We start from the raw sequence: 19,601 nt of genomic DNA, 5'->3' as shown, positions 1-19,601 counted from the left end.
GTTGTTGGTGGTATGTCATTAGGTTGATATGTGAATGGAAACTATTGGGTGAGTGTAACAAAGCACTCCCAAATCAGATGCAATTCAAACTACTTCTTTCGAAGGGATTGTGTCCTCCGACGTATTCCTTATCTTAGATATAAATCCTTCAGCTTTGCTGGCCTCGGAAAATTTTTTCGCCAGAGGGCGCTGCGCGTCGATGATCGCCGAGTCGATGACCCTCGACGGCCTCCGTGCCGACGTCGACGTCATCCTGCCTATAAAGGCCGCGCGCAGCGTCCGTTGCTCAGTTCCGTTTTTCCGCGCTTCGTTGTGCCTCGGAACACCGTTGCTCAGTTCTCGTCAAGATAACGTATATAATAACTACTATTTACCTCGATATCGATGGCATCCTCCTCCGACCCGACGACCCCTCGGTCCGGTTTCAAAAAGTGCCGAGACTGCGGGAAGAAAATGTCGTTGACGGACCCTCACAGGGTCTGTTTGTGGTGTCTGGGAATCACGCACCAGAGTTCGGAGTGTGAGGAATGCCTTTCCATGACGGCGAAAGCCTTGAAGGAGCGTAGGGGGAAGCTCGAGAGAGGTAGGTCAACTTTAACTTCCTCGAAAGCTTCTTCGGTAGAGTCGAGACGTTCGTCTCCTCACCATAAAAAACACTCTCGATCTAGATCACGAAGTGGCTCCCACCACTCGTCGACATCGAGACACTCGAAGAAGAGACGTAGGAGATCCCCTTCGTCATCTTCGTCGAGTTCTCCTGAGAGAGTTCATTGCCCCACAAAACGCAGCTCGCAAGCTGAGTGGGAGGAATTCAGGAAAAAGATGCTAAGCGTCTTCGAGAAAGCGGCCTCGTCCCCCTCGAAGACAGCTGAGGGTGATACCCCGGGTAAAAAACCCAAAAAATCTAAACGCCGCGAGTCGCAGTACCCGGCGGAAAAGTCAACCCGAAAGCGCCTCGAGCCATCGGGAGATAAAGCATCATCGACGCCATCGTCGAAAACTCCTTCGAAACAGAGGTCGGCGCCATCGACGCCGTTGTCGAAGGATTCATCGGCGCATCAGTCGATCGAGTCGACGCCGACGTCGACGCCGATATCGACGCCGGTGAAGGAAAGAACCACGGCTACTCCACAGCCAACGGTTAGACAAAAGACCTCCGACTCGACGCCGAGAACGTCGACGTCGTTCTCGAGCAGGACTCCGATCCTTTCGAGTTCTTCGAGGCCTAGTACACATTTCTCGACGCTTTTCACGGCGCCTTCGAGTACTTTCACGTCGGTGTCGACGACATCGACGTTTTCAAGGCCTGTGATGATGGCTCCTTCTGCATTGGAAATGGGGTTTATACCATTCCAAAAACCAATGTATCCCCCTTTAACCTCGATTTTTGAGGAAAGGGAGGATTCCGACCAAGATATTGATTTACAGAGGACCACATCACCAGAGCCAGAGACTTTCGCCTCTGAGGAAGGAAGATTAAAAAATCTTCAGGATGCACTTCAGGAAGCTAGTGGCTTGGACACTTCTCCTGAAGCAGAATTTATCAAACCAGACCCAGGAGAACATGCGGAGACTCCATATAGAGCTCTGATGTCTAGAATCATAGAATTTATGGGTTGGTCTGCACCTTCTCCTGCCTTTCAGCAGGATGACCTCACTGACATACTGGACAAGGGCCCACAGGAGGATCCTGTGGTTCCATTTCACTCTGCTCTACAGAGAAGGATTTTGACAAACTGGGAAACGCCAGAAATTATCCCGGCAGTAAATAAAAAACTGTCAACAAAATACAGGGTGGCTAGTTCTGACCCTGAATATTTGTCAAAACACCCTACTCCTGAGAGCTTGGTTGTACAGGCTGCAACCTCATCAGGCAGCACATCTGCATACCCCACTGCTCCGCAGGATAGGGATGACAAAAAGTATGATGCCATGGCTAAGAAGGTTTTTTCTGCCTGTAGCATGGCGTTAAAGTCTATTAACGCGACCTGTACGCTCGCTAGGTTCAGCCACACCCTTTGGGAGTGCGCTTCATCAGCGGCTGACTGCCTCCAAGAAGGAGAGGAAAGGGACGCATTTTTAAACATCATCAGGGATGGTAAAGATGCGATGTGCGAGACCCTACAAACTGGCCTAGATTCTGCTGACAGTATCAGCAGGGCCATGGCGGCAAGTACCACAATCCGCAGGCATGCGTGGTTGAGGAAGTCTGGTTTTGCCTCTGACGTGCAGACCAGGCTTTTGAATATGCCCTTTGACGGTTCTACCCTCTTTGGAAAGAAGGCGGATGACAGTTTGGAGAAACTGCAAACGTCCAAGGCAGCAGCCAAGTCATTGGGAGCTGCTATCCGTCAGAATACCTTTCGTCCTTCGGGATCATCGTGGAGAGGACGGTCCTTTCGTTACTATTCCTCATATGGAAGGGGCAGGGGACGACCGGCTCAAAGAGGCCAAGGAAGATTTACCCGTGGTGGACGGGGTAGGGGAAAGAAAGCCGCACCCGCAGGAGCAGGAGCCACTTTACCTTCGGCAACTGCATCAGCCGCTTCAAAACCACTCTGAGGTCTCCCCTCACAGAACACCAGTAGGGGGCAGGTTAACTCACCATCTGACGGAATGGCAGGCTATTACGTCAGATGCTTGGGCTCTGGAGACAGTGGCCCAAGGTTACTGCCTGCCCTTCCTACATATCCCTCAGAGTCATCCACCGGGGAACAACCCTTTGAAGCTTCCAGATCCGCTCCTCTTGCAGGAGGTTTTAGACCTGCTAGAGAAAGGTGCCATAGAACTGGTACCTGTAGCGGAAAGGAACAAGGGTTGGTACTCCCCCTACTTCATAATACCGAAGAAGGACGGAGGACTGAGACCCATCTTAGACTTACGGGAATTGAACAAATTCCTCCGAAAGGACAAGTTCAAGATGGTGACTCTCTCTCAGATCCTTCAGGCCCTCCAGCTTCAGGACTGGTTGGTATCTCTAGACCTCCAGGACGCTTATTTCCATGTGCCGATCCATCCCAGGCACAGGAGATACCTGAGGTTCGCAATTGGCAGCTCTCATTATCAATTTCGAGTTCTGCCATTTGGGCTAACCTCCGCCCCGAGGGTCTTTACCAAGCTAATGTCGGTTGTGGCTGCAAGTCTAAGGAGGGAAGGGATTCATGTCTACCCTTACCTAGACGATTGGTTGATCAGAGCTGTATCTTCGGAACAGGCTCAGAGACAACTAGATTATGTTTGCCACTTCCTTCACAAGCTGGGCTTCTCCCTCAATTTAAAGAAGTCACAGATGATACCATCACAGAGACTCCAATTCATTGGAGCAGTCCTGGACACTTCCCTGGGAAAAGCCTTGCCACCAGAGGTGAGGGCTCGAGATATTCTGCAGATGGTCATCAGATTTCAGAATGCCCAATATCTCCCAGCCTACGACTTTCTGAGGTTGCTAGGCCTCATGGCATCCTGCATATTCCTCGTGCCGGAGGCTCGCCTGAGAATGAGATCCCTCCAGTGGGCACTGAGAACTCAGTGGTCACAGTTCTCAGGAAGGATGACAGATCTCCTTCGGATCCCGGTCAAAGTAGCCCGAGACCTTCAGTGGTGGGCCTGTCGGGAGAACATCCTGAAAGGAGAAATGTTTTGGCAACCATGGCCGGAGATAACAGTAGTCACGGATGCCTCACTCACGGGGTGGGGAGCTCACGCCAACGACTTGACCATCAGCGGTCGTTGGTCTCCATCGGAGTCCAGACTACATATCAACCTGTTGGAGCTGAGAGCCATCAGACTAGCGCTGAAGGCTTTTCTGCCGTCTGTACGGGGAAGAAACGTCCTAATAATGACGGACAATACAGTGGCCATGCACTACCTCAACAAAAGAGGAGGCGTAGGCTCACTACCACTGTGCAGAGAGGCGATGCAGCTCTGGTTTTGGGCAATTCAGGAAGGAATCTCTCTATCGGCAATTCACCTAGCCGGAGAGAAGAACTTGACAGCGGACGCTCTGAGCAGGCAGAGCACAGTCTCTCACGAGTGGGAGATAGCTCAGGAAGTCCTTCAAGAGATCTTCGCCCTTTGGGGAACCCCTCAAGTGGATCTGTTCGCCACCAGTATCAACAGGAAGTGCGACAGATTTTGCTCAAGGGAATTTCCCCCGAGAGGAGCTCTAGGAGATGCGTTCGTAGTGGACTGGGAGTTCCCACTTCTGTACGCGTTCCCTCCGGTCCCTGTCATTCCTCAAATGATCAGGAGGTTGAGAAGGTTTCGGAAGACCATGATCCTAATTGCCCCGGATTGGGCCAGGAGAACGTGGTACCCGGACCTTCTAGACATGTCCATCTGCCCTCCAATTCGACTGCCATACAGAGAGGATCTTCTCTCGCAGAAGGAAGGTCAGGTTCTCCATCCAGCCATCAAGACCCTCAACCTTCACGCTTGGTGTCTGAAAGGTTGAGGTACAAGGATTGGGACCTTCCGGATGATGTTATGGAGGTGTTGCTTTCGGCCAGAAGGCCGGCAACTAAAACTCTATACCGCTGCCGTTGGAACAAATTTTGCAGCTGGTGCAGAGAAAAGAATATTGAACCCTTTTCTTGTGGTACACCTATGGTGTTGTCATTCTTACTTTACCTGGCTAATTCAGGCCTACAGGTTGGCACAATTAAGGGCTATCTCGCAGCGCTATCAATCTTTAAGCGCACTGCAGAGGAGCCTTCATACTTCAAAATTCCATTGGTAATACAATACCTAAAAGGATTAACTAATGTTTATCCCCCGAAACCTTTTCAAGTTCCCTTATGGGATTTAAACCTAATTTTAAACTTCCTAAAGGGTGCCCCTTTTGAACCACTACACTCTTGTTCATTGAAGCTTCTCACCCTCAAAACTGTTTTGCTAATAGCATTGACATCTGCTAGAAGGGTTAGCGAGTTGCAAGCCTTATCGTGTAAACCTCCACATACAATCTTTTACAAGGACAAAGTTGTTCTTCAGGTGAAGCCTAACTTCCTCCCGAAGGTAGTCTCGGAGTTTCACATCACTCAGAAGATTATATTACCTTCTTTCTACCCTCCTCCTCATCCGGGGAAGGAGGAAGAGAGACTGCACAGGCTGGACCCTAAGCGAGCCTTGAGCTTCTATATCAGCAGATTGGCTAAGATCAGACAAGCAGACCAACTCTTTGTAGGTTATGCAGGACATAAGTTGGGCCTTCCAATAACAAAACAAACCATCTCCAGATGGATTATTTTAGCCATTCTGGAGTGCTACAAATTGGCAGGAAAGGAGCCTCCTCAAAATCTAAGGGCTCATTCTACCAGGGGTATCGCAACATCCTCAGCCCTTCAAAGAGGGGTGCCAATTCGAGATATATGTGCGGCTGCCACATGGTCGTCCGCACATACATTTACCAAATTCTATAGCCTGGATTCCTCCTCTAGTCAAGAAACTAGATTCGGCAAGGCTGTGTTACACTCTGTCCATTCTGGAAGGGTAACATAACTTTTATTACTCCCGCCTCCAGTCACAATACCACTGCTATGGGAGTCTATCTAAGATAAGGAATACGTCGGAGGACACAATCCCTTCGAAGAACTAGTTACTCTTACCTTGTAACGTTCTTTCGATGGGATGTTCCTCCGACGTATTCCTTATCGACCCTCCCATCCATCCCCGCAGTATGACTTCCTGTGGGTTTACAGCCTATGCTCCTTCAAGGTGATTAGTCTAATCCAAAAACATTACTGGGGACTACAAAACGGAACTGAGCAACGGACGCTGCGCGCGGCCTTTATAGGCAGGATGACGTCGACGTCGGCACGGAGGCCGTCGAGGGTCATCGACTCGGCGATCATCGACGCGCAGCGCCCTCTGGCGAAAAAATTTTCCGAGGCCAGCAAAGCTGAAGGATTTATATCTAAGATAAGGAATACGTCGGAGGAACATCCCATCGAAAGAACGTTACAAGGTAAGAGTAACTAGTTCATCTGATGTACTTGCTCAATGTACAGTCATTAATGGAATTAATTTTAGACTGGAGCCGTGGCTGAACTTTGGCACTCTTTTCCATCTAGCGATCTTAAAATGGGTCTGCTTACAGGCACAATCTAGACTTGCTCTCTCCTGAGAAAAGGTCTCTTGAGCAAGGAGGACTATTTCTGTTCTGGACATGAATTCTGATTGAGTTCACATTTATTATTTGGGGGAATTAGAAGAAAAACATCCTCCTCTCCAGATTGTGCTTCCTCTATTACAATCCACCTATATGGCCTGTGGCAGAAAATGTCCACATGGCCAGAGGAGCATGCAAACCAGTAGTAAGTCCATCCAGCACATTGAGCAAGGGAACACTCTTATCCAGTCGTGGCTTTCTGTATCTAATAACATTTGTCTGTTTGAACTTGTAGGCCCAATATAAAAGGAGCTTTTAACCTTTAAGGCTCATGATACAACTTCAGGGCTAGATGAAGGAACTTCTGGTGACAGAGCGTCAGTTGGCTTCTCTGCTAGAGGACCTTATACAAATGTAAGACTCTTCAGGAGCAATGTAACTGTGGGAAGCCCTCCAAAATATTCTAGTACACAAACCCTTGTGAGAAACCTGGGGGTATTCTCCCATGGTAGACCCCAAGAATCCTCTATTCAGGTGGCCAGGGAAGGGCAATTGCTTTTGGATCTCAACCCCTGGGGTGGACAAGCGAGGGAGGATCATCCGAGTTGGGGAGGCCGGGGTTGCCCTCAGGAGAATACCCTAGGATAGATGCAGTATTCTATCCGGATCGTGGTGGAGGAGGAAGTCCCAGATGCCTTCTTGAGATATCTTGATTCCTAGAGCCCAAATCCAGATAGCAAGATCCTTAGATCTCTCACCATCTAGCATGGCCCCAGAGTGAGAAGGGAAAGAGATGATTACCCAAGAGGGAGAGGGAAGAAGGTGCAAGTAACACAGGATCAGACACCGAGAGCAAGATTTATTCATCCTCTCCAGATCATATGGAAAACCACCTAAAACACTATACACATAGGTCATCAACAGATATAAAGAAGTGGACACATTCCTCTTGTGGGGAAGAACAAATCAGGAACGTTTCTTATATCCCCTGTCAATACCGTGATAAGTACATCAGAACTTAACCAAAATCCTGTTATCCCTTTAAACATTCACCCTTAACCTCAAGAAAATATTTACAATCTCAACTCATTTCCCCCTCCCCATTTCCAACAAATACTGAGACGAGGAGGCAGCCACTAAGAGCAATAAAGATTGCCCATCGGAATAACATGGAGGGGGTGGGGGGAGAACTACTTTAGAGAAAACCACTTTCCCACTAACAGTCAGGCATTTGTAGGTAACTATTCACACCTTACTTCACTTGACTGTGTGTTCAGCTATAAAAGGCGTAATTCTCAGAGAATTGAACGAGCTGGCGATGCAGTCCTGACCGGTGGAGCTGAAGGCAGGAGGAAGATGGCGTCTGGAATGTGTGTGGGCTGCAGCGTTGCAAGGGAGCCAAGGCTCCAGGGAAACGGAGAAGCGCTGCCTGCATTCTGCAGGCTTGGTCCAGCAAAATGCTTGTCCCATGGGGCCAGTGCTGACCCCAAGGGTGCATGAGTGGCAAGTGGTGAGACCCTGACCTCAACCCTGCAATGCCTGGAGGAACTGCCTCTCAACGCAATGCTGCCCAGTGAGTTTCATAGAGAATGTGAGACACTCGAAAGCATGCGTTTAAATGAGAGCGGAGTCCGAGAAAGGCACGAACAGGAAAGCGGCATGGAATAGTAAAGAAAGCAGAAAGCAAAAGGGCAACGAAGAGCGAGGAAGAAGGCATAAAGGCTGAAAGCACAACTAAAAAGCAGGGGTGAAGCAGAAAAGACTAAAAGCATTGCGGAAAGAAAAGCAGTTTAGCAGATCAGAGTGAAAAGTGAGGAAAACACTGATTGGAGTAGAAAACGAGAGAAAGTGAAAAGAAACATCCAGTGGCCAATAACAAGAGGGGCACGTTAAAGAGGGTGCAAGTGTGCACGGAAGGAAAATGGAAAAAAGGGCTGCAAGAAGCATCTGAAGGAAACAGAGTTCTCAGAAAAAAGTCAGAGCGGAAAAACAGACTGAGTGGTTGCGCCCAGGAAAAACAAAGAGCCTGGCGTTTTCAAAAGCCTCTGATTCTACCCCTGAGAAGATGGTATGTGGATAAGATTTGTTAATCAGAAAAGGTACATCCTGACTAACGGAATTTGTGTGGTGAATTGAAGGGGCCTAAACCTGGGGAAACGGCACCCTGTGAACTCATGAAAGAACTGTGTTTAAATTATACGTTGTGTTTTGAAAGCTGGAAGAGGCCTACGGCTTGAGGGGAAAAAGGAACCCTGAGGGGCCTATACAAGAAAGCATCCCGATAAGAGTCTGTGTTTAAAGGCTGAAAAAGGCCTTCGCTTGGGGAAGGTAACCTTAAGAGGCTTAGCCAAGTTAAGAGGCTTGTTCGTTTTTGTTGCACTGTTGAAAGGATTGAAGCATGGGGGAGGGAACCCAGACAAAGTTACAAAATGAACTGTACAATTGTTCATGGTGTTTTTGAAACTTGATTAATCTGAAACTTGGGGAAGGGAACCCCAAGGAACTTAAGGACACTGAAGTTAGTTGGAGTGACTACAAGGGACCTGTGAAGAAGGTCACACGAATAACCCTGATGTTTGAACTTATTTGTAAAATTTTGACCCAGTAGCACCTGGTAAGAAGACCACCTGAAACCAATTTTGGTTTACATTTTTGTTGAACCACTATTTTTATTTATTTTAAAAAGATTTCCTATCCCATTTTTGCACAGTGAGGGCAAGCATAGGTTTAGACACAGACAGACTTTTTTTTTTGGAGTTTGACAACGATGGCCATTAGAAACATCAGTTAAGGGGTTTTAGCCCTTTAGAGTAAGGGCCAGTCAAGCATTACACCAACCCAGGAACCATAGTAAATAAAGGTTTTCAAACGAACCCTTTTGAGTCTGTGTCTTTCTTGATAACATGCCTGTCTCGCATCCTCCACATACCTACAATCCACTAAATATCTACTATATCAATGAAAACCTTAGGACTTGGAGTGTTCAATTTGTCCCATGTCAGGCATGCATATCTAAGCCAGTCCTAAGTATTCTGGCAACTTCTGAGCTTTTTGAGAGTACAAGTCCCAAAAAGCAAAGGATGAACCAGGGCTGGAAATGGGTGACTTTGACTTACAAAGGAAGGTAGCATTAATTTCAGGGAGGGGGCGGGGGAGTGCTTTTAACTGAAGAGGACTGTAGTTTAAATGCACACAATTACATTATTAAACTTCACTTAAGGGGGTGGTGAGGGCAATGTAATGAGGAAAAGAGAGCGGGCAATGGAAGCACCATCTTTAGCAAGAAGTTAAATCAAGGTTTTGAAGAGAACCCTCAGTTGGGATGACTTTGATAGTGATGTACAGCGGGTTGTGGGGCAAATAGGGAGAAAGTGTGAAAGTGAGAGGACTCGCAGGGGGGCATGGGCCACTGAGATTCAGAGCAGAGGAGGAGCAAAGGGAACGAGACTGTGAGTAGACAGATGCAATCAGACATGTACTGAGGAGCAAGACCATGTATAGCTTTGTAGACTAGGAGAAAAAAAGGAAACGGAGTGGTTGTGAACAGAGAGCCAGCCAGCATGCTATTAGTAGGTGGACGTGGGGAAGGATCTGGATAGGTTGTAAGGAGTGCAGGGAGCAAACTTGAGAACTTTGTCTAGAGGGAGGAAGGTGTAGAGAGGAAGGCCAAGGAGAAGGCTGAAGCATGCGTCAAGTTTGCTGAGCATGAGATGGAGATTGCTGAGCATGAGGTGGAGATTAGAGTTTTCATAGTGGTTAGTAAGAAATGGGGAAAATGTTCTGAACGTTGAGAAAGTTAATATGAGCAGCAATTGTAGTGATGAATTGTTGCAGCCGAAGGTCGCTATCAAAGAGGACCTAAAGGTTGCAAGCCTTGAGTCAGTCAGCAAGAAGTTCAGGCGGGAATTAGATGGGAGCAGGGAAAGGAGGAATGGCAATGGATGCTGGGTCAAAGATGCCTTCCGTTTTTGAAGAGTTCAGGATGAGGCAGCAGAGAGCCTTTGTGACCAATTGCAGTGAGACAGTTTGTAATCCATTGCGAGATAGCTGGAGTGAAGGAAGCAAAGGAGAATACGATTTGAGTATCAGCAAAGCGGTGATAGTGAGAGCCAAAAGAAAAGATGAGTCTTCATAGGGCAGAGCTATTGAGGGTGAAGAGTAGCGGCCCAAGGATTGATCTTTGGGTGAAGAAGACCATGAAAGATGTGGGGTCTTAGGTTTTTGAGTCCAGCTAATTCTAAAAGATCGACTTTCCAGGTAGGAAGCAATCCAGGTGAGAAAACAAATTTCAAACACTGTTTGACAGGTGCTCCAAAATGAATATTTATTTGATTTTAGTTATTTTGCAAATATCGGTTATCTTCACAGAATTAGAAAAAGTGATGTTCACGTTTTACCCTCGACACGTGTTTCCCCACTTTGTATTCAGTGGTTCTTCAGGAGGTAAGTTTACAAATATTTCTGTTGTGAACAAGAAAAAAGAAAAAAATACAATATTTTGAAACACAATAGTTGTGAAAGAAAATGATCAATTTGTAACTTGTAAACATCATTATATTGTGCAGGTATATCTGTTATCTTCACAGAATAAAAAACAGTGGTTTTTACAAGTTTTACCCTCTAAATCTTTGAACAGACATGACACCAAGCAATTGCATTTGTGTACCTTGATACAATACTTTACCCTGAATCTGAATTGATTGAGAAACTATTTTTTGTCTTTTTAAAACTTCTTATTTAAGGATCCAAAATGGTGCACAACAAAATGTTTAAAGAATAATGCTTACTGATCAATGTTTCCTTATGACTTTTGAAGGAACAACGGTTAGATTGCTGTGCATCCTAATAGAAAAAGGATCTTGCTGGATTTATTTTTCCTTCAACATTGTGCGAGTCAGTCCCTGTTGGTGATTTGAGAGAGAAACTAAGTTAAAGGTGGATTAAGGCTTTCCATCCTTATATGTACAAAAATAAGCTTTCTAAAGTTTAGAATTTAGGAAATAATTCCAATGTGAATTTTCTTACCTGGATTTCTCCTTAGGTCCGATTGAGGCGGATTGTAATTCGTGACTTAAACTGCTCGATTTAGTCACCTAAAATTACCGCTATTTATTTACGTCTTGTATCGTCATGACGTTGTCCGTAAAATTACGTGATGAACGTGATCACGCTATGGACACCATCCTGGAGTATCAACTGGATCCGTAATATTTCTCTAATTAGTATAGCTGTTGACTTAGTGCTCACATAATTCAAGTTTTACGATTAAATTTAAAGGGACCACTGTTAGGTCTTATGCATGTTTTCTACTAGTTGGATTTACTAATTCCTCAGCGAATGTCTGTATTTAGGCGTGCCCTAGCGGGATGGAACCATCTGCAAGTGGGCATTATGGCCTACAACACGCCACGGGCGTTATTTTGTCTAGTTCTTGCTCCTTTTAATGTTTTGTCAATTGTAAGCATACGTATGTTATCTTACCCTTTGAGGCGATCTTCCTTTGGATAAAATAATTACTCTTTACTATGTGTAAAGATCCCTTACTAACTTATACAATGAGAGGCTTAATTTTCAAGCTGTATTAAGATTTGCTGTGAGTTAACATACAATGAACCCAAATTATATATGTGGAGTGACATTGGAAATGGTGGCAGTTTATCATAAGAAATGACAGTTCATGGTCCGCATTTAAACCTGTGTTTGTGCTGTCGATGTGGAAAATCCAGTTCGCTTCCACTTTCCGTAACTGCTTTTCTCTATTCCCCCCTCTATTAGAGATAGTTACTTGTTTAATACCAAAAAATCTTATCCGAGCAATATCTTCTTGTCTGTGGTTTTCTAGGAAATGCTTGCGGTGAGGGTAATGGATGTCACGTAGTTTGATGGTTTGGATATGTTCATAAATCTGTGTTTTAAGTGGTCTGATGGTGCTTCCTATATATAATTTGGCACATATGCATTTGATGGCATACACTATAAATTTAGAATTACAATTGAGAACATATTTGATCATGTAGGTTAAGCCATCTACTTTAGAGCATTCCTTTAAGCCATTGGTTGCATAGTCACACATCTTGCAAGTTCCACATTTGTAGAATCCTTGTAGATTTTCTGTTGCCCAAAGTTGGTGCTGTCCTTTGATTTTTTTTTTGTGTTCAACAAAGTGAGATGGACACAAAATATTTTTTAGGTTGGGTGCCTTTCTATATGTTAAGCACGGGGTCTCAGTTAGATAAAGTCTCAAATCTTGATCTGTAGTTAATATGTTCCAATGTTTTTTCAAGATTTTCCTCAAACTTAATGCCTCTTTATTGTAGGTTGTGACAAATCTTATAGTTGGGGCACTTACATTCGCCACCTTATTTTGCTTGCGTGATGTGGAACTTAAAAGGTCCGGCCTGTTTCTTTCTTGACTTTTATTTTTGGCCACTACAAGTAGATCAGTTTTGGAAGCTTGTTTAAAAAAAATGTCTTTAGCTAATTTCAAATGCTTTTGAATTTCCGCATTTTCTGTACAATTTCTTTTAATCCTCAAAAATTCCCCATACGGGATATTATTTTTGATGTGGGGCGGATGGTAGCTTCCTGCATGCAAGATGCTGTTCCCTGCTGTTGGTTTTGTGTGTAAAGTTGTACCCATTTTGTTGTTAGATATATACAATTCTTAATCCAAAAAGTGGATTTTGTTGGTGCTCTCATCCATGGTTAGTTTTAAATTGTATTGGTTGTCGTTTAAAAAATGGTGGTATTCACTAAGTGATTGCTTGTCTCCTTTCCATATGATTAAGATGTCGTCTATAAATCTACTCCAGTAGATTATCTGGTTTAATTCACTGAAAGATCGTGGGTTGCCAGGCATGATGTAGTTCAAAGGAACCCATATATAGGTTAGCATATGCTGGTGCAAACTTTCCCCCCATGGCTGTTCCTCTTTTTTGTTTTGTAAATGTCATTATTGAACAAAAGAATATTATTGTTGAGCGTGAAGTTCAACATCTCTAATGTCTCATTTTGATTTCTGTATGAGATGGATCTTGTATCTAGAAATTCTTTAGTTGTTTCAATTCCTTTTTGATTGAGTATGCTGGTATGGAGACTAGTAACATCAAAAGTTACTAGTGTGAAGTCTTGTTTCCATTCTATTAATTCCAGTTGGTTTATTACATCTGTTGTGTCTTTGATGAAAGAGGCCATGTTGGCTGCCAATGGTTGTAGGTGTTTGTCGATGTATGATGAAATGGGTTCCGTTAATGATCCAATGCTGTTGATTATTGGTCTGCTTGATGGTAAATGATGATAATCTTTATGGATTTTTGGTAAGAAATAAATGCTTGCTAGTACCGGATGTTGATTGCCCATATAGTTGTACTCTTCTTCTGTTATCAGTTGTTAATCTAGATAATGCCTGTTGAGCTGATGCCATTCTGTGATTAGGTTTGGAAGAGGATTATTGGTCATTTTCTCATAGGTCTGTTTGTCATTGAGATGCTTAGCCGCCATTTTGATGTAATCTGCTGTGTTTAACAATACAATTTTTCCCCCTTTATCTGCTTGGTTTATTGTCACTGTTTTGTCCTTCTGTAGTTCAATTAAGGATTCTCTTTCCTTGCTGGTTAAGTTGTAGTGAAGATTTTTAGGTTTGCATGTTTTGTGGTATAGTGATTTTAAATCATTAGAAACTGCTTTTTCAAAGAGATTCATAACGTTGTCGGTGTACACGTGTGGATACAAGGTTGATTTAGGTTTTAATTTTGTTGATTCACTGAGATCCATGGTGATGCCTAGATCTTCAGTGAAAGATTCCAAAGTATGAATATCGTCTTATGGAAGATTAAGTAAATTCACTGTTAATAATGAGTGAGCAATTGATAGATCTGAGGGAACAGGTTCCTCTTCTGGTCTAGGCTTGGCTTTGAAACCAGTAGCAAAGTATTTCTTAAGTTTTAGATTTCTGCTGCACTTGTATGGGTCTACTCTTGTTTGAAAGTAATCCATTTTGTGTATAGGACAAAAGGACAGGCCTTTATTCAAAGCAGAGCATAATGTAGCAGAACATGTTTTGCCAGATAGGTTAACAATTAGTTCTTCTTTTTCCTTTGATCTTTTGATCTTGTTTTGACCCTGTTTTGTGGTTTGTCTTCTTCTGATGCTGCCTCTGCCTCGTCTGCCTCTTTTGATGGGCCACCATTTGTGGGTGCATTTGTTTTGCTTGGAAGGTAATTGGTTTTCCATTGTTTGTGCTTGCGATATTCTTCTAAAAAAGAATATGGTGTTTCTGATGTTTCCGGTTCAGCAGATGAGCTTGGTGATTCCTGTTCTCCTTCGCTACTTTGTTCTGTTTCAGAGGATTGAGATGACTGTGTTTTTAGCTGCTTGGGGATATGTTTTTTTGGCTAATGGGGTGAATCATTTTGGTTTCCTATTGGTTTGTTTCTGGAACGTATAGACTCTATTAAACTTGAAGTCCATCTCGTCCCGATGGAATTAGAAATCACTTTTTCTAATTCTGTGACGATAACAGATATTTTCAAAATAACTAAAATCAAATAAATATTCATTTTGGAGAGCCTGTCAAACAGTGTTTGAGGTTTTCTTTTCTTTGATGCTTTGTTAAATGCTCTCTACAGCCTTGGGAGCAATCAAATGCCCATGTAGGCAGCACCAACAAGATTGAGGACAAATTACAAAAATATTATAATATCCAATTACTCGCCTGGATCACTCCATATCAAGGCAATCCAGGTGAGGGCAGTGTTTTGAAACCCAAGTGGTCTGAAGAGTGTGATGAAGGGAGGACTGGTCGGCAGTGTCAAAAGCGGCAGAGATCTCCAAAAGTATGATTATAAGAGAGTTGGGAGTGGAAAGCATCCGAGAGAAAGTTGGAGATCTGCGCAAGTGCAGTCTCAGTGGAGTGTTTACTACGGAAGCCAGATTGAAGTGGATCTCCAAGGCCATTAAACTCCAGGTACTTGGTGATCCAGTTGACTATCACCCATGGAAGGGCTTTTAAATAATGGGAAACTGGGCGATTGTTTGCTGGGCTGTTCGAGTTACCAAGGGTTGCTTAATAGGGGGTTGATAGTGGCAGATTTAAAGGAAGCAGGGAAGCAACCAGCATTGGGTGTTGGGGGGAGGGGGGAGTAGAGGGTTTGAAGAGCTCTGAGATAAGGGCAGATTACTGCGACTAAGAAAAGTTGCAGCAAAGCTTTCTCCAGCTAGACCTAAACATGGAAACCATTTTGAGCATTTCACAGTTGGAGCAGTTTTATTTTAAATAGGTTTTAAGGTTCTGTCTGTTTTTGGAGACACTTGGACTAGAGAAGGTTGGGACTCTTGGAAGGCAATCTTTGAGCAAAGTTTAGGTAGAAGGGATAAAAGAAAATTGTCAGTTTGGAGTATTGGGTGAGGGAGACTTACTTGGTAAACCAGCGAACTACTATGACCAGTAGCCCGGTGGAGAGGGGAGTGATTGAGGAGAGCATCACCCTTCAGCCAGCACCTGAGACTATATCTCACCCTCTTCGCGTTGAAGTAGCCCATGAGTGTTGCCGTTGACCGGCAGAATGGTTGAAGGAGCGAAGGCTGGAGATCATGCACGGAATACATCATGGAACAAGAGCTTTTTCTAGAGCCCACGACATCCGAAAACCGTCCAGACGGGTAGTGACTCTTCTCTTTCCGGAGGAAATACTCCCACAAACCAGTGGTGCGGGAGGACCTACATAGAAGAGGATGCCAGCAATGAAGTTTGGAGGTGAGATTAGACATACCCGAAATCGTAAGGGAAACAGTAAAATTGCAAAATTCTTACCAATGAAATGTGAACTCTAGGACACAACTGAATTGGCATTGCGTATTAATAACTCTGTGGCATGTCTAGGCTTTTGTTTGACGGAATCCATTGTGATGGTTCCGGAAGAGCTGCGCACTCCTCCTTCCACAATACACGGACCCATCATGGACTTGTATGTGAATGCTTTGGGTGGGGATCCTTGATAACAAAGACATTGTGTAAAGAAGTGATTATAATTTAGTAGAAATGGTAGCAAAAGTAAAGAAGAAATGCAGCTTGCCACCAATTGGGACGACTCCGTAAATATGGATAAAAGTCTGAATTGCTCGCTGTGTTAACTGTAATTAATTCAACTGGTGTCTACTCAGATGAGGAGTATGGAATTGAACTTAATACTGCTGGTGTGGCACACAGTATAAGGCAGCCCAATCCTTTGGCGAAAGTAAAACGGCTGAATAACAGCAGCCAATTGGACCCAGACATGGGGAACAGTATAAATCCTGTACTCCTACGACCCGTCCCCTTTCCTCCATACTGTATGGGCATCCCTCACTAGAGACGGGAGACAGAACCTTTTTCACCAGAAAAAATCTTCTTCCGCTTTAAATTTAGATGTGCGCAGTGGCACGGCCCTGGGAGCATTCGCTCCCTTGGCCCCTGCCCCAGCGCCACTCCTCAGTCCTCTTTTCAGCGGCAACAGGAACGGACTTCTTAGAGCAGCGCTCCTGGGTTAGGCCTCTGGCCTAGTAGTTCCATGCGCTCTTCCCCGGAGAGTGTTTTTTTGTCTTCTTCTTTATTGTCTTTAATCAGATACCTCTGTCCTCTGGCGCCACGCTCCTCCCCGGCGCATGTCGAAGTCAGCGGGCTTCAGCAGGTGTCCAGCCTGCGAGGGGCTCTTCGCTACGTCCGACTCTGATGCTCTCTGCCTCCGCTGCCTTGGCCCCGACCACGGCCTGCATGGCTGCACCACGTGTGACGCGCTGACACTGCATGCTCTGAACAACAGGTTAGCTCGGTGGAGGGAGCTCTTCGGAAGGTTGCCTCCAGAGGACTTAAAGGAATTCGTCAAGCTCAAGTCCAGGCCCAAGGTAGGGGAACTGTTTTCATCCACACCCCCCAGGAAGCGCACGAGCGGGAGGGACCTCTCAGGTTCTTGTACCTGGGCAGGTACTGAGGCTGCTAAAGCTACCGGCCTCCAGGCTAATGGGTCGCTAGATCCTACCGGTGACTGCACTGAGGGATCGCAAGGTTCTAGCGGGACTACAACTGAGGGGCTACGCCCTAGTACCGGGCAAATGACTGAGGGGGCGCCTGTATGCAGCACTACCAGTGACACAGCGGAGGGCAATCTGCCCACCAGGCCCCGTCCTGAGGTGCAGGGTAGGCCTCCACCTCCACCGCCAAGAGTCTTGGAAGAGGCTGGACCCAGCGCGGAAAGCACCACGATGCAGGCACATGGCATGCAGCCCGACAAGATGGCCGCCGGTCTAGATGAAATGGCATCTCGTCAGACACCTTCCCCCTTTGGGGACCAGGTAGGGGAACGAGTTTCCAGGTGGGACTGCTCTTCACCTGGTACGTGGCCTACGGCATACCCTTGATCATCGCAGGGCCAGATACACCTCTCAGTCAGTAAGGCAGAGTGTACCCAGTTCTCAGCCCACGACTGCGCCTCCAAGCGCTCCACCGGCCTGTGAGGATAGGTTTTTTGAAAGGTTTCTGACCCTCATGAGGTCTTCACAGATGGGCATCATCCTCAAGGATATGATCAGGGACATGCTTCCTCCAGTTCTGCTGTTTGCACCCACGGCCACACTGCACATGATTCCAGGGCCTCTGGTTCCCATGCAGCCCCAGCTGCCCATGCCAGTTCCCACCACGCTGGCTTCCACGCCTCCAATGGTCCTGACAGCCTCACAGCCGCCGCTACAGCTGCCGCCGCCGCCTCCTCCTCACGCCGCAGCCCCCGGCGGCCACCACTCCTCCAGCCGCTCCACACCAACAGGAAACCTTGGTGGACACGGATGAGGAGGAGAACCCTGACACACCTTCGTTGACCAAGGCCTTCCCTGAGCGGCTTGCCGGATTGGCTGAATATTTGGGGCTTCCACAGCCTGAGGTGGAACAACCAGAGGCGGGGGTCTTGGCGGAGGTCCTCACTCTACTCCCCACAGCTAGAAAGGGGATTCCGATGCAAAAGGACATGGTGGCACTCGCCAAAAAAGGATGGCTTAAACCCCATTCTGCCCAGCCCACCAACCGGCGTCTCAACACAAAGTTAAGGCAGATGGAGGGGGATCCACTCTTGCTGTCGGCACGCCCTCAGCCCGACTCCTCAATGATAGCCACGGCTTCAATCTTCTCCAAGCCACAATCATCCTCAGCCACTTCCTCTGCACTCCTGGGTAAGGTAAGAAGGAGAAGATCCTGAAAGCATACGGAAAGAAAATATATTCCAATGCTTCCCTTCACCTTCGTCATTCCAATGCGGACGCAATGCTTGCTGCAGTCAACCAAAGGCTTTGGCGGTTAGTCGCTGGCTTCCTTCCAGAACTTCCGGTACAGAGCCAGGCACGCTTCAAGGCAGGTGTTGGGGGAGCAACAATTGTGGTGCAGGGCATAATGGAGTCCACGGTGGACCACATCGACAGCTCAGGCTGTGCCATTAGCATTGCGAAGGACATGAGAAGGATGGCCTGGCTAGGGGCAACCAAATTCAACCCAGACGTCCATGAGTGCATACTGGACCTTCCTTTTGAGGGTAGAAACCTCTTCCATTCCACTACTGACTAGGAACTCAATAAGAATAGTTCCCAGACTGCTAAATACTTATCAATCCTCACTAAGGCCAAGGCCTACAGCCGGACGCATCAGCGTTCAGACAAAGGTCGGTCTTTCAGAGGCTTCCGGGGTTTCCAGGAGAGGCGGTCCAGGCAACCGGGCCAATCCCTTAGCCAGCACCGGCGCAAGCAGCATAAGGTGGCGCACAAAGGCTTTTTTCAGCCACCCTCCTCAGCTGCAGAGGGTAAAAAGGCATGATACGCCCAGCCGGATCCACAGGTCACCGGGAGAAGAGGGGGCAGGCTTGCGCTTCACTCCCAACGCTGCCGTGCGAGGTTCGCGAACCCCTGGATCCTATCCGTAGTGTCCACGGGCTCACGCCTACCTATCCCTTCCTCTCCTCCCCTCTGCTCCCACAGATTTGGACATCAACTCTGTTGGCGGAAATTCACTCGCTCGTAGAGAGCCAGGCAGTGGAGGGAAGTCCCTGCGGGGTCTGGGCTTTTATTCCCGGATTTTCGCCATGCACAAGAACCAGGTGGGCCTGAGAGTTGTGCTGGACCTTTGCACCATGAACCTTTCCCTTATTCGTCAAAAGTTCAAGATGGTTACACCAGCGCTTATAGCTTTAACACTGTGAGGGGGAGATTGGATGCGCTCCCTGGATCATGAAGGATGCTTATCTACAAGTCACAATCTGGCAACCCCATCGATCCTTTCCGAGGTTCAGGGTCATGGGCTTACTTTTCCAATACAAGGTTCTTCCCTTTGGCCTCATTTTGGCGCCCAGGGTCTTTACAAGGCTGTGGCAGCCCAACTGAGGGCCCAGGGTCACCATGTCCATCCCTATCTAGACGACTGGCTTGTCAGGGAAAGGTCACCGGAGGCAGTCAACCACAGTGCCTCCGCCCTCATGAA

The 19,601-nt window shown here is 46.4% G+C and overlaps 1 protein-coding gene across 1 annotated transcript in view; it reads left to right on the top strand.

Annotated features, from left to right (window-relative positions):
* The window catches only part of KLHL7 (kelch like family member 7), a gene marked incomplete in the record, with an annotated part of 773,580 nt that overhangs the window by 601,871 nt on the left and 152,108 nt on the right, over window positions 1-19,601 (top strand).

This window comes from Ambystoma mexicanum, chromosome 2q, assembly GCF_040938575.1.
Source record: "Ambystoma mexicanum isolate Mex_15411 chromosome 2q, UKY_AmexF1_1, whole genome shotgun sequence".
Taxonomy (NCBI): Eukaryota; Metazoa; Chordata; class Amphibia; order Caudata; family Ambystomatidae; genus Ambystoma; species Ambystoma mexicanum.
The sequence above is the reverse complement of the archived record's forward strand: the minus strand, read 5'-3'. Positions and strand labels throughout refer to the sequence as shown.